We start from the raw sequence: 12674 nt of genomic DNA on the forward strand, positions 1-12674 counted from the left end.
TGGTAAGAGCTGGTATTGTCTGAAATAACTCGGTAAGAGAGAGGAACATAATAGATTGCAATATAATGCAGTGAAGCACAGTTCAATGCAGTTAAATCTGGAATATTAATTGATTCAAAGCAGTTAATGAAGAAAAAAGTGCATCATAGTATAATGCGGTGAAATACAATTCAGTAAAATGAAGGATGGTGTAGCATCATACAATGCCGTAAAAGGAAAAAGATCATTGTACTACAAAGCAGTGAAGCATATTTTAGTGCAATACAAGCTTAGAACTGTTAGTGACAGTGTACTGCATGTAGTACAGTGCAAACTATAACATATATGCACTACATAACACATAACTATACAAACATACATAACTACAAACATAACACATAACTATAACACATAAACGCCGTACTGTGCACTGCAGGTCAGTACAGTGCACGGTAGTGTCATGTCTGCATGACCTCGTATAGCAGGATCAGGATGCACCTAATTGACACAAGCATCATAACTACTCAATTCATTCATTCATTATTTCCGCGCTCTACTCGTCACACTATCTGTACAGATAGTACAGATAGTACAGAATAATCTCGATAACCTTTGGTGAATAATCTAGATAAATGGTGCCATACAATATTACTTGGTTCCAACTATTTTATTGCTTGCATGGTACTGTGCAGATCTATCACCGCAAAATTGCATGATCACCGTCCGAAACTATAGAGTACGTTTTATTAAATTCCCTTGATCAAAATATGTTCAACGGATGACGCTAGGAAACGGAAATTATTCTCTTCGATAACGAAATAAATTGCCCACGAACAACTGGATGAGACAGCAGTGATTATGAGTAACATGAAGTAAATAAAACTGATGGTTACAGTTTCAACAGATGTTCATTTGCATCGACTTTAAAATTAGAAAACAAACAACACGCGTCGTATTTTCATATAGACAACAGTCAACCTTGACTGTAGGATACTACCTGGTTGTACGTGAGGCCAATCTACTTTGCAACGCGCGACTGCTGGGTAGATGCGCAATGCAGTAAATTGATATTTTAGCATGTGTTCCTGAACAAGTTCAGTAGATCTTTCAATATTATTAAAAGTTCCAGTCGTATTCAATGTACATGAAATTTACCTTGTACCGAATTTACAAAAAAAAAAAAACTATATATTTGTAGTCGTATAGAATTTTTATAAGCTTTTATTCTATTTTCTGCAAACTATAAAAAGTAAAACTCTTGCATGTCAGAAGCCCGAAATTCAAATTAATAGTCACCTTTTCAGCGTCCATTCCATGTCCAAGACTCGGCCGCTCTTGGTTCACCTATGATTTTTAATAAGGGAAGACATGGTAAGTGCATACGTGATCAGTATGCAGGATCGCCGCTGCAAGAAGTCAGTCGCATATTCTCGAGACATTTTTTATTCTATATGGAAGCGCGCTGGAAGAACATCTTCTCGATTGTTGGTCAATAGAGATTTTTAAGAACTGCCTCTTGTTTGACCTTCAGATAGAGCTCGAGAATTCTTAAGGCCGTTTGTTTAAAGATTTTTTATGAAGGCTGGGATAGAAGACCTACGTTCGCTTCTGAGTACCGAAAGCTTTTCCAACTCTCATAAAAGAATTTGTCAGTATAGAAGATTTGATCGATCAAGTCGCATAAAGCGAAGAGGCTTGGGCTTGCGTAAAATATATTCTATGTTGCTGAGGGTTCCTAGATAGGCGTGAGATTAGAAGATACAAAAACACTTGCGAAAATAAGCCAGCATTGTAATTTCTTAAGAAAATGATGACAGATGCTCCATGGATTTTATGAAGAACCTCACGTATTCTAAAAACTAAAAAACGTCACAAATACACTGCGATAGAATATAAATTAGGAGACACATCAGTAAATTTAATCATGTGCAATTCTGTGAGCAAATCAACATTTCTTTTATATATAGTTTTATTTCCGAGCACCAAATTTGGAAAATTATTGTACACTAAGTACAAATAAATATAAATTACTCTCATAGTAGCGCATTTGAACACCTCGTATGAAATTAGCATGCAAAAATATTAGCAGCGATGTAAAATTTATTCAAATTTAGTCTCAAGAAAATTGACGAGTGTGGCAGTAAATAATTTGCATGTTTTAACAGTTAATTTATTAATTATTATTTGAAAAAATAAGACAGACTTTGGCTGCAAAATTTTTATATTAGTTTACGACCTAATATTCGTTGACCCTCACAAATAATTTAAATCCGTCTGAGTACCGTGCCCGTCCGCGACTCGTGCAATCATCAGCAGCAGCGATTGTCGGCTTCAACGATAGCTTGCAATTTGCCAGAAACATTCAGTCAAATTAGCTTTATTTTCCAAGCCCGAAATTCATTTTGTTTTCGACCTGGTGCAGCTGCACAAATTTTCTTTCCCAAAACGTATATGAGAAGCCTACAGAAAATCTACACGCCGTAAAGTAATTTCCTGTAAACGCAACAAAAAATATCAGGCAAAATTTACAACAAAATTAATTTCAATCTATTACTCGTTTAGTATATAAAAATCGACCGACGTATGGACGTCGACAGGCTTCATTATTTGTCTTAATTGTCTTCTGGAATATGAGGCCAGAAATTAACTTCAGTGAGAGCCTGAAAGTTCAAGCTTTTGCCCATGACATAGGTTGACTTAGGAGGCTTAAAAAATGAATTGAGAATTATATAATTTCATCATTTATTTTAATAAAGCTTTGGACTCCTATGATGATAAATAGCAACAGTATTAACTGAACTAATATACTATAATATACCAAACAGTTTGGCTTTGCCGAATTAAAATAGAACTAAAAATCTCAATGATTGTTTTCTCCATTGAAACAGAACCAGTTTCAGGGTTAAAAGGTGGACTAAAGGACTCTCACCATGAAGGGATAGGAAGCAAGCGCGTCGTGGGCCTGCAGAGCGATATATAATGGTAGCTTCTCGTTACTAAGCTTCAACAAACAGTGGATGCGCCCAGGACAATACGCTCGGGGGTAACAGGGAAAACAGAAACACGGAAGCTCTGTTTCTTTTCCAAACAGTGAAAGCACGACTTATGTCTCCCAGAAGACAGACCATGACAACCACAGCCGCCGACTTACAAAGACCGAGCGAAGATGGAAGGATGAATGGCGACAAACTGATGCCGATGTAGGAAATTGACAGGCGGAGAACGCTTAGTTGTCAATAATAATGAAATCCAAGCAGTGAAATGATATAGAATTTAATTTAAACTTTCCCATTTGTTCAGTTTTTTACTAATTTATTTCTCGGATAAAGCCATCTTAATCAAAATTAAAAATTCTTAGTTATGAATCGTAAATGGGTGTTCGATTGAACAAATTTCTCGCAAGGACAGTTAAAAAATAATACACGTAATATTTTGTATCAACGTATACATGAAAATTCTGATAATTTGCGGGTGTGTTGTGTACAAAGAAAATAATAAATCAGCAGGCACATTGGGACACTCTAACAGTGATACAATAATGAAACTCCATTGCCCATGCACAAATAAGAAGATAATTGATACCCCATTGAGAACCTGCGCACAATTACGCAGAGCGCTGATACTCTATTGAGAACCTGCGCACAATTACGCAGAGCGCTGATACTCTATTGAGAACCTACGCACAATTACGCAGAGCGCTGATACTCTATTGAGAACCTACGCACAATTACGCAGAGCGGGAGCCACAGAATTCCAATCAAGAAGCCCCGCTTGGATGCCCTTTACGCGTTATTAATCAAACTCACTGCAAAGTTGTAGGGGGCCATGTAGAGGGAGCATCTGATTAGAGTACCATTAAAGGAGCTAATGGAAAGAGGATAGACCTACGATTAATGCCTATTAGGTGGCTGAGTATTTCGTAGTCTGCCTTCTGACCCAGCATCAGATTGCCACAATTCACTCTGGGCTTGAGCTGAAAGTTTAAATGAATGAAAAATAAATATAAAATATATATTTGCACAATTCAGTTTGTTTTTTGAAGGCTTACATCAGAAATATTCAAGGGCTATTAGGCGCAAATCCAGTATACGTACATGCAATACATTCATGTCGAAATCATAGCAGAACCTGAAATTTAATGCTTAGTGAAAATTATGAAAAGAATGGAGGAAAGAGAGGAAGTATTGCATAAAAAATGAAATACTACAAATAGTAAATTACGAGTAATTTAAAAAGTGTTAACTAATTTTTTCATATTTTGAAACTAGAGTGATAAATGTAAAAGACCTGTCTTCTATGTAAAATGCGGGTTTGAATGGGTGCTTATTTAATTAGTATATATTTAGTAATATTTATAATTATGAAAATGAATTAGATTTGGGATTATGGGAATGACGAGATTTGGGATGACACGATTCCGAAATGTCAGGAATCATCGACCTCGGGCAACGCCGTACTTAAAAAAAAAAGAATAAAAAATAAAATCATTCAATTTCAATTGTCTGTAGTTCGCATTTATGTATAGAAGAACAGTTCCCGATGGGCTAAATGCTCATCGAAACGCATTTGCCAACAACGAGCTCCCAAATAGTAAGGCTACATAAAGGCTGCTAAGTACGGAATACATTCCCAGTTATCTCATGTGAATACCAAGAATAAATTGTTTCGGAGAGGCTGGCGCAGGATTTACATGCTGGAGCGCTGTTAAGAAACACGGTTCCGCAGTTCAAGGTATCGAGGAAAACGTGTGGGAGCAGCAGGCGAGGTTGCCATACTGAGCGTGCAAGACGCCCTCCGCTGCACGGTCATGCCTGCACTTATCCTGCCTCCGCCCTGCTGTCGTCCAGGGGTCTCGCAAGGGGCATTCATGGGCTAGGGTTAGGATAATCCATGGAATAAGGCTAGGGTCATCTATGGGCTTGGGCTAGGGTCATCCATGGAATAGGGCTAGGGACATCCATGGGCTAGGGCTAGGGACATCCATGGGATAGGGCTAGGGTCGTCCATGGGCTAGGACTAGGGCATCCATGGTCAGGAACTAGAGTTATCTAAAGACTAGGTGATCCATGGTCAAGGACTAGAGTTGTCTATGGGCTTGGACTAGGGTCATTCATTAGCTAGGATTAGGGTCATTCGTGGACTAGGACTAGGGTCATCCATGGAATAGGGCTACAGTCATCCATGGGCTAGGGCTAAGGTCATTCATGGACTAGGACTAGGGTCACCCATGTACTAGGACTAGGGTCATCCATGGGCTAGGGCTAGGGTCATCCATGGAATAAGGCTAGGGTCATCCATGGGCTAGGACTAGGGTCATTATTGGGTTAGGGTCATCTATGGGCAAGGACTAAAGTCATTCATGGACATGGTCATGCATGGATTAGGGTCAGTCTTTGGCTAGGGGGTCATTCAAGGGCTAGGACTAGGGTCATCAAAGGGCAGTGACGGGGCTAGGGTGATTTCAAACAATTATTTTTCACATAGCTAATTATGGACTGGAATGCTTGTGATATTTCAAAAATTTAAGATACTCTACCTAACCACTCCCAAGAGTAACTCCCCTCACCCTTTCTTTGAGGCGCTCGTGATCGAGTTGGTTATGCTGTCGGAACGTGATTAGTTAACCACCACCATCGGTACCATCCTCTTGCGCGGCGTTCACTAGCAAACACAGGGGATATTAGCGCTAATCTTACCCAGGACCAGGGCTGGGCAGTTGTTTATTAGGCATCGCCGGATTACGGTGATGTGACTGTGGGTTGGTCACGCCCTTCCATTTGGGTAATCGTGATCTCGAAGTTTTATGCCCGGGGAACTGAAAATTGGGTTGTTGTTTCCGGCGCAAAGGTCGCCCTGTTTTGAATACTAACTTTCGGATTGCAAAGTAGAATTCGTTAAAAAACGACCAACATTTCTAAAATCAGAAAATCTGAACTCAGTTCCTGGAAACGAACAATGTTGAAGTTTTTCATCCTATTGATAAACTCATTTAAACGATTTCTCTACAAACTCGCTTAATCGTTGAACATTTAATCGATTTTAAGGAGCTATTTGGTTAATGTTTGGAAATATACAAGCCTATGTTAATGCATGTAAATCTGCATGCCTACAATTTCAACACACCACTACCTCTACCCCAAACGCAATCATCTTAGCAATATATTCGGCACTGCAACAGAATTTTTTTCCAGCTCTAAACAGAAATTATTAATTCTCCCCATTTGAGTGAAGTCCCATCACTTAAATGCTTCATACTCTTTACGCAAAGGCCAAGTCGTTCGCGTATGATTTGCCACGCCGCGACTCCCGATACGCTGCGCCTGGGAATGACCACCTGTGCGCTAGAGCGCCGGGCTCACGCCCCTCCAAGTCATCTATCGTAGCCGTGTTCCGCCCATGGCTTTACCTTTACCGGATAAGCCGTCTACCTGAGTGCCGTAATTATGGTCGCCTAAAACACGCGATAACGACCCAAAAGTAGATAAACAAAGGAGGCGCTCCACCATGGGCAAAGTGATGAGAAGCCCCCTCCAGATTAATCTTCGGATGATGGCACCCGACACTAAATTTATTCAGGATTCAGTGAATTAAGCAGCCATAGCGATCTTTATTGCTTCCCTGAGCTACAGAGTGAATCTGTACTCTTGAAACTTCACTGCTTTTAAGGTAAAGACGGGACAGGAAACTGTCCAGGTACGGGTCTTTGATGTTAATTGCACAGCAATAAACATGGAACACTTGAAAAGTTTGTCCTAAATGTAGAATTATAAGTTCACAAAATGCCGTTAATTAAGTATATATAGAAAATGGAGACATTATGTTGTTCGAAAAAGTAATTTAAATAAAAAAAAATACTTCGGCAACTCGTCTGAAGCGAAAAAAGATCCAAGCGACCATAAAATTGGGCCAACTTTCAAACGGACTCGTCTGCAATTCTCTAAAATTATCTCATTAATGTCAATAGACGCATCCAAAACAGCTAATGTAAATCGCAAGCCACCATATTAAGAACAACATCGAGTAATTAAAATTTATATAAAGCACTTAAGGAATTTTACAATCAATTTTCTATGCAATCAACTTTGCTCAAAATGCCAATCCGCAAAGAGAAGCAAGCAATGAAAAGAAAAAAACACGCAAAAAATTCAATTACAAGGGTAAAAATTTCTTGAGAAGTCACATAAGTACTCGTCATACCTGCTGTCCGTGAAGTGAGTTCCATCAAGTTACTCAGCGTGACACTGAAGAGTGACGCACTTAGGATCAACTGACGTGCTTTGTTGAGAACAGTGAAGTAAATCTTGGTGTCGTTCACGCGTGAATGGGTATTGCAGAAAGCATTACTTCCAAAACCAGATATCACCAACATTTTACCGTCAAGTTTTCTAGGGCCTTTGATAATGCTTATAACTCGAACGCCTCCGATGACACCAGCACCATGCACGTTGGGAGTCTTTGTCACACCCGATGAGAGCCATTCTAACTTTCCCGTAAGCACAATGTCAGCCATTACCGATAAATTCAGCAATGAATTTTCTTTTTCGCATTTCGAGGGCGAGAGTCGATGATCAACACTCTCAAAGTGTCTGTTGGAATGTCTGCTTCGGAAATTGTGGAATGGGTATGGACGAATTAAATTGATGCGATGCACGTCTTCCTGAGACCAATCATGCACGTCGTACGCTCCATCAGGAACGTCAAATTCTGTGATGGTCTCTTGGCGGTTGAGCGCACGAGGCAACCTTTTGCCCATGAAAGGATTCTCCTGTCTCTCACTGATGACTGACTTCAGGCTCAACTTCACGCCTAAAAGTACGCCCAAGCTCACAATTAACACCAAACAAAGCAACGCTCTGCCAAAACTCAAGCGGTTCAAGAGCTCAAGAAGTCTCTTAAGAATCATCAGAAATGATTCATATGCACGCATTGTGAACTTTCTCCCACCAGTGCTTCTGAATAATTCAATTCTCTTTCAGAGCAATAAAGTTTCTGATCATCAAATCAAGTGTTGTTCAATAACATAAAAAATACGATGGCAGCAGCGGAAACAACGCTGAGGTTCCAGCACTTGTCCATATGAGGACGGATTTGATTGGTGGGTGGCGGTCGTCCTAGACAAACATAATTATGCTTTCGACAAGCCTACATTTGGAGGGCGGTTACGCCTCATCACGTTGAAGGGTAAACCAGACCTTTGTCTTGTAAATTGTTGTTGTTGCGCGTTCCTTGTCTTTATGATGATACAAATGAGAATGATTATGCTAATTAAAACTTAATTTGTCATTATGACGTTCAAGAATAATACAGATTCAAACGCCCCTGACATTGAGCACCGTCAAGTACAGTGACATCCGATAGCGAAATAAAAAATTAAGTAAACCACGAGCCAACAACTGTGGCAAAAAATAGTGGCTTCAAATACAAAGCGGTATTGTGTGAAGTTGAGGAGCCAGCGCTCGCTTGGTCAGATCCCCATTCTAATGAGAATTTAGTTATTTTGACATTTACCGGTCGTTAAGCAATTTAAGCCGTAAATCCTAGGATTTGAATAATTTAGAGACAAGATAGATCGATGCATGTTATATATATATATATATAGATTAATTAGTTCACTCAAGATATAAACCATTTAGTTGAACATATGTTTCATTTCTTAAAATTATTATGCATTCGGAATGAGCAATAATTTTTCAGTGAATTTAAATGTTGGGAATATGAAGGGTATTACTTTTCATGAAAAATGGGCAGACCTATCAATGCTAGCGTTTAAAATTGAACAAATTTTCAGATTTGTCAAGATTAGTACTTCTAGTAAATCAAATTGCCAGATATATCAACGGTTGTACTTTTATTGGAACGAATGGTCGAATCTAACAAAAGTTGCAAATTACTAGAAAGAACGGTCAGATCTTTCAAGGGTGGTAATTTTAAAGTGTCAAATAGTCAGGTCGACATGAGATGATACTTTTAAAGGAATAAATTGTCAGATCTCTCAAGTGATTTTCTCGCAAATTTACAGCGTGCGAGGTGCCTATTACTTCTGCACCCTAGCGCATATTACATCATACGCTTTTGAACTCCCGCGAACATTACTACGCATGCTTATTTCAGAAGTCGGGCTCCAAAAAAGTCCAAAAGCACTAAAACAGTGAAGTTGTTTTGAAGTGGGGCAAGATTTGTTTGAAAAGTTACTCAACATTTGACAACTAAATTTTCGAATTTCAATGTATTTTGTCTTCTTAAGTCAACACACATAAACTGCAGAATTATATTTTCAACAATAATTTTCAATTTGACACTCAAGTCTCTCGTGTATATTTTCCGAGGAATTGCACGTATGAGAAATAAATTTGTAAATTTAAATAACAAATATTTACAGGCAGCATAATTGTTTAAATTCATTGTTACCAGTATCACGTAAGATTCAATATTTCACACTTTGCAGGTCCCCGAGGGTTCCTATTAAGGACAAGCGAGCACCGCAGACACCCTGACGAGACGAAGTCCTACCGCCAACTGAACTCCAATTGCCTGGCGACCTCAAGAGAGGATAAGCGACCAACCCGCCTGTCCTCGGTCGCAATAAGTGTAGATGGCAGAGGACCTGGTCAGAAGATTCCTATTTTATGTGTGAAACGAGGAGTAGACTTGCTTACAATTGAATTAAATTATATTCAGAGTAATTTTAATGAATAGTATCCCATATAGGTGATTTTGTACACATATTGATCCTTACCTCTCATTATTCACTGGGTCTTATAATTTGATAATGAATGCTTCTGCATCTGAAGCGCTGTTAATATGTTAAAAATAAGTTTCGGGGGCCTAATTTAAATCTATCAACATCAACAAAAAATAGTATTCGACATTAAAAAATATGAATTGGAAAGCTTCTAATAAAAGTCGTTCTCTGGTCTTAATCCAACTAGTATAAAATTTTTGCCATAAAATTTAAATATATCTAAAAATTAGAACTCAAACAATAATAATGAAACATAGTTTTCCTAATCGAATCCCTTGAAATTAATCATTTTGTTTAAGGCATGGAAACTATGGATGATAACGATGTCGCTTTTTTATTCATTCGATCATTTGTTGGATTTTATATAAATTTAAGTAATGCAAATCATCTGCATATTACCACTTAGTCATTTTAACTTCGCTTGTTCGACCAATTTCTATACTGTCCGAATCTGTTCAATTAATGGAAATGCTCAACCTTCATCGTTTCTTTCGCACAAATGTTGTTTGTAAAGTTTGCTCTGCAAATCGAATGCATAGGCATTTCCTGAAGCACCGCCCTCGTCTGGACTAAGTAAGCGGATTTCTCGGGCAGTTATTCAGGCTGTGCTGCGTATATGTGAGTCCGCCCCCACCTGCAAAATTATGGTCATCCCAGGGGCGGCCAACCGTTGTCCGAGCAATGGCCTCCCAACACCCGCAGGCTTTTTTGAATTTGTTTAGGCGCCTCGGTTGAGAGAGACGAGCCCTACGCCGGACACACCCAACGTAGGGCGGCGTACCGGTGGTCGACATGGCGCTCACTGCACCGAGAAATTGTGACCTGGCTTAAAATTATTCTCAACATATATAATGTGATCGTAACCTCTAAGACGATCATATGTTACAAATTTTGGAAAAATCGTTTAAGAAATATTTGGAGAGTAGATGATGAAGGCTTGAAGGATCAAAAAGAATGACGTACGTTTGTAAAGGTATAATGCAAATCTTGAAGTAATGTCGTACACTTAGAAAATGAAACAGACCTGCTATCTACAGGTTATTTTCGGGTGGCGTAATAGTTTTAATTCGGTCCTCTTTGGCGATCGGAACCACTGGGTTGGCAATATATATATATATTGATTTACTTTCATATTAGAGTTCCATTTATGAATTTCGAAAGCTAAAGCACAAGATTTCTAGATGATCTCTACCAGTGCTTATTAATGTTCTACCACTTAGCAATTTTTAACGGAATTTTAATTTAAACTTAAATTTGTACACTTACCGTAAATCTTCAACGCAACATTATTATTTATTAAAAATAATAATAATTAACGTTAATACAAAATTATTGGCATCGAGAATACCTCGATTTTATTCGAAGAATTGCCTGGTTCACAGACACACAAAAACTTCAGTGTGCTTCAAATATCACAAGTTTAAAATCGTCCGCACGTACAGACGCTGCTGCCCACGCACGTTCTTCTGGCAAATGCCGGCGATGTCTGCGAATCAACAGAAGTTTCAGGTCATCAGAACCGCCTTCCATGCAAATGAGTTCCTCTTGCAACACAGCAGATTGACTCTGCGCCTATATTAACATATTGACATTTCCATGATAACTTTCATGTTTTAATAGTGACTTATGGTACGTTGCAATCCTGAGCTGTATTTGCGTGTTGCGTCATGTAAAATCTGATTTCGTTCAATTTAAGTTTGGTTTAATTAATATAAAATAAACAAAAAAATTATTCTTTATAATGTGTATATTGTTATGTCTAATTTTTATCTTTCATCCTTTTCGCGTCCCATTTATTAGAGCCTGGAAATTTGCTAGAAATTTATTAAAAAAAAAATTGTCTAAAAAATGCTTTCGAAAAATTTATTTTGTTCTCAAATCAAAAACCCTCAGTCTCACAATTTATCGTCTAATGCGTAATATACCAATATGTTTAAATTCAAACATCAAGTAAGTAAGTAAATTAATAAATTCATCCGAAGCATCGCGAAACATTCGCTCATTTGATGGATGATGTAGCGATCTCCATGGGAACGGGTGACTCCCTTCACCCTCTCAATCATGCATGCGTGGCCGATCATCCAGCATAAAGACTGAGCAATGGTGGTCCTTAAAAGGACTCTAACAGCACAAAGATTTTAAACGATCTTACCTCAATCGTCGGAAAAGTCCTGCGAGTGAATATGTATTCTCTGGCATGCCGCCTACGTGGATGGATTTCCGTCCTTTCCATAATACTATTGCCAATTTCGCTTCAAAACTATTCTGAAATTTTGAATTTTGAAATACCTGTCAATCTGCTTGACTAATTTTTTTTTAGAATAATGTAATGGTTGGACTAGAATTGGCATTATCGCTTCACGTTGTAAATTGGAAAGTGAAGCTGCACAATATTGTATGAATTATCGACTTCTCACTAAGATATAAAATTAATCAAAATCAATATCATTCCTGTGCCATGGCAATACATTCTTATAATTTCCATATAATCCCGTGTACAGCTGTCAGCTTGGTTAAAATATATATGTAAATAAATATATAAATGTTTGATCTGAATAAAAAAAATCTTAACGGCTCCACGGGTTTGGCTGTTCCTAAGAAACCACATAATATTAAACATATTCTACCAATATTCACAACATATTTTCTTAGCCCCATTGTCGGCTTTAGCCCACATTTTAGTCATTACTCATACTCTCCAAGGTGCCTTACGTTGGGAAGATCGTTGGATAAATTGTTCTCAAATGGATTTCTAATGGGTATAATGGCATTGACTAGATGAATTGTTGCGTTTTTCATGCCTACAAACTTTAATGTGGGGGCATTCATTTTTAAACTTAGATGATGACGTTTCCTAACTTTCATTTTTCCAAGTAGGTCGTTATATCATATCGCACTATGGCATCCCAAGCTTCCCATTTTGTTCGCAGTATCTACCAGACCATCTTAAGGT

The sequence above is a fragment of the Hyalella azteca genome, unplaced genomic scaffold, assembly GCF_000764305.2.
Source record: "Hyalella azteca isolate HAZT.00-mixed unplaced genomic scaffold, Hazt_2.0.2 contig13277, whole genome shotgun sequence".
NCBI classification, from domain to species: domain Eukaryota; kingdom Metazoa; phylum Arthropoda; class Malacostraca; order Amphipoda; family Hyalellidae; genus Hyalella; species Hyalella azteca.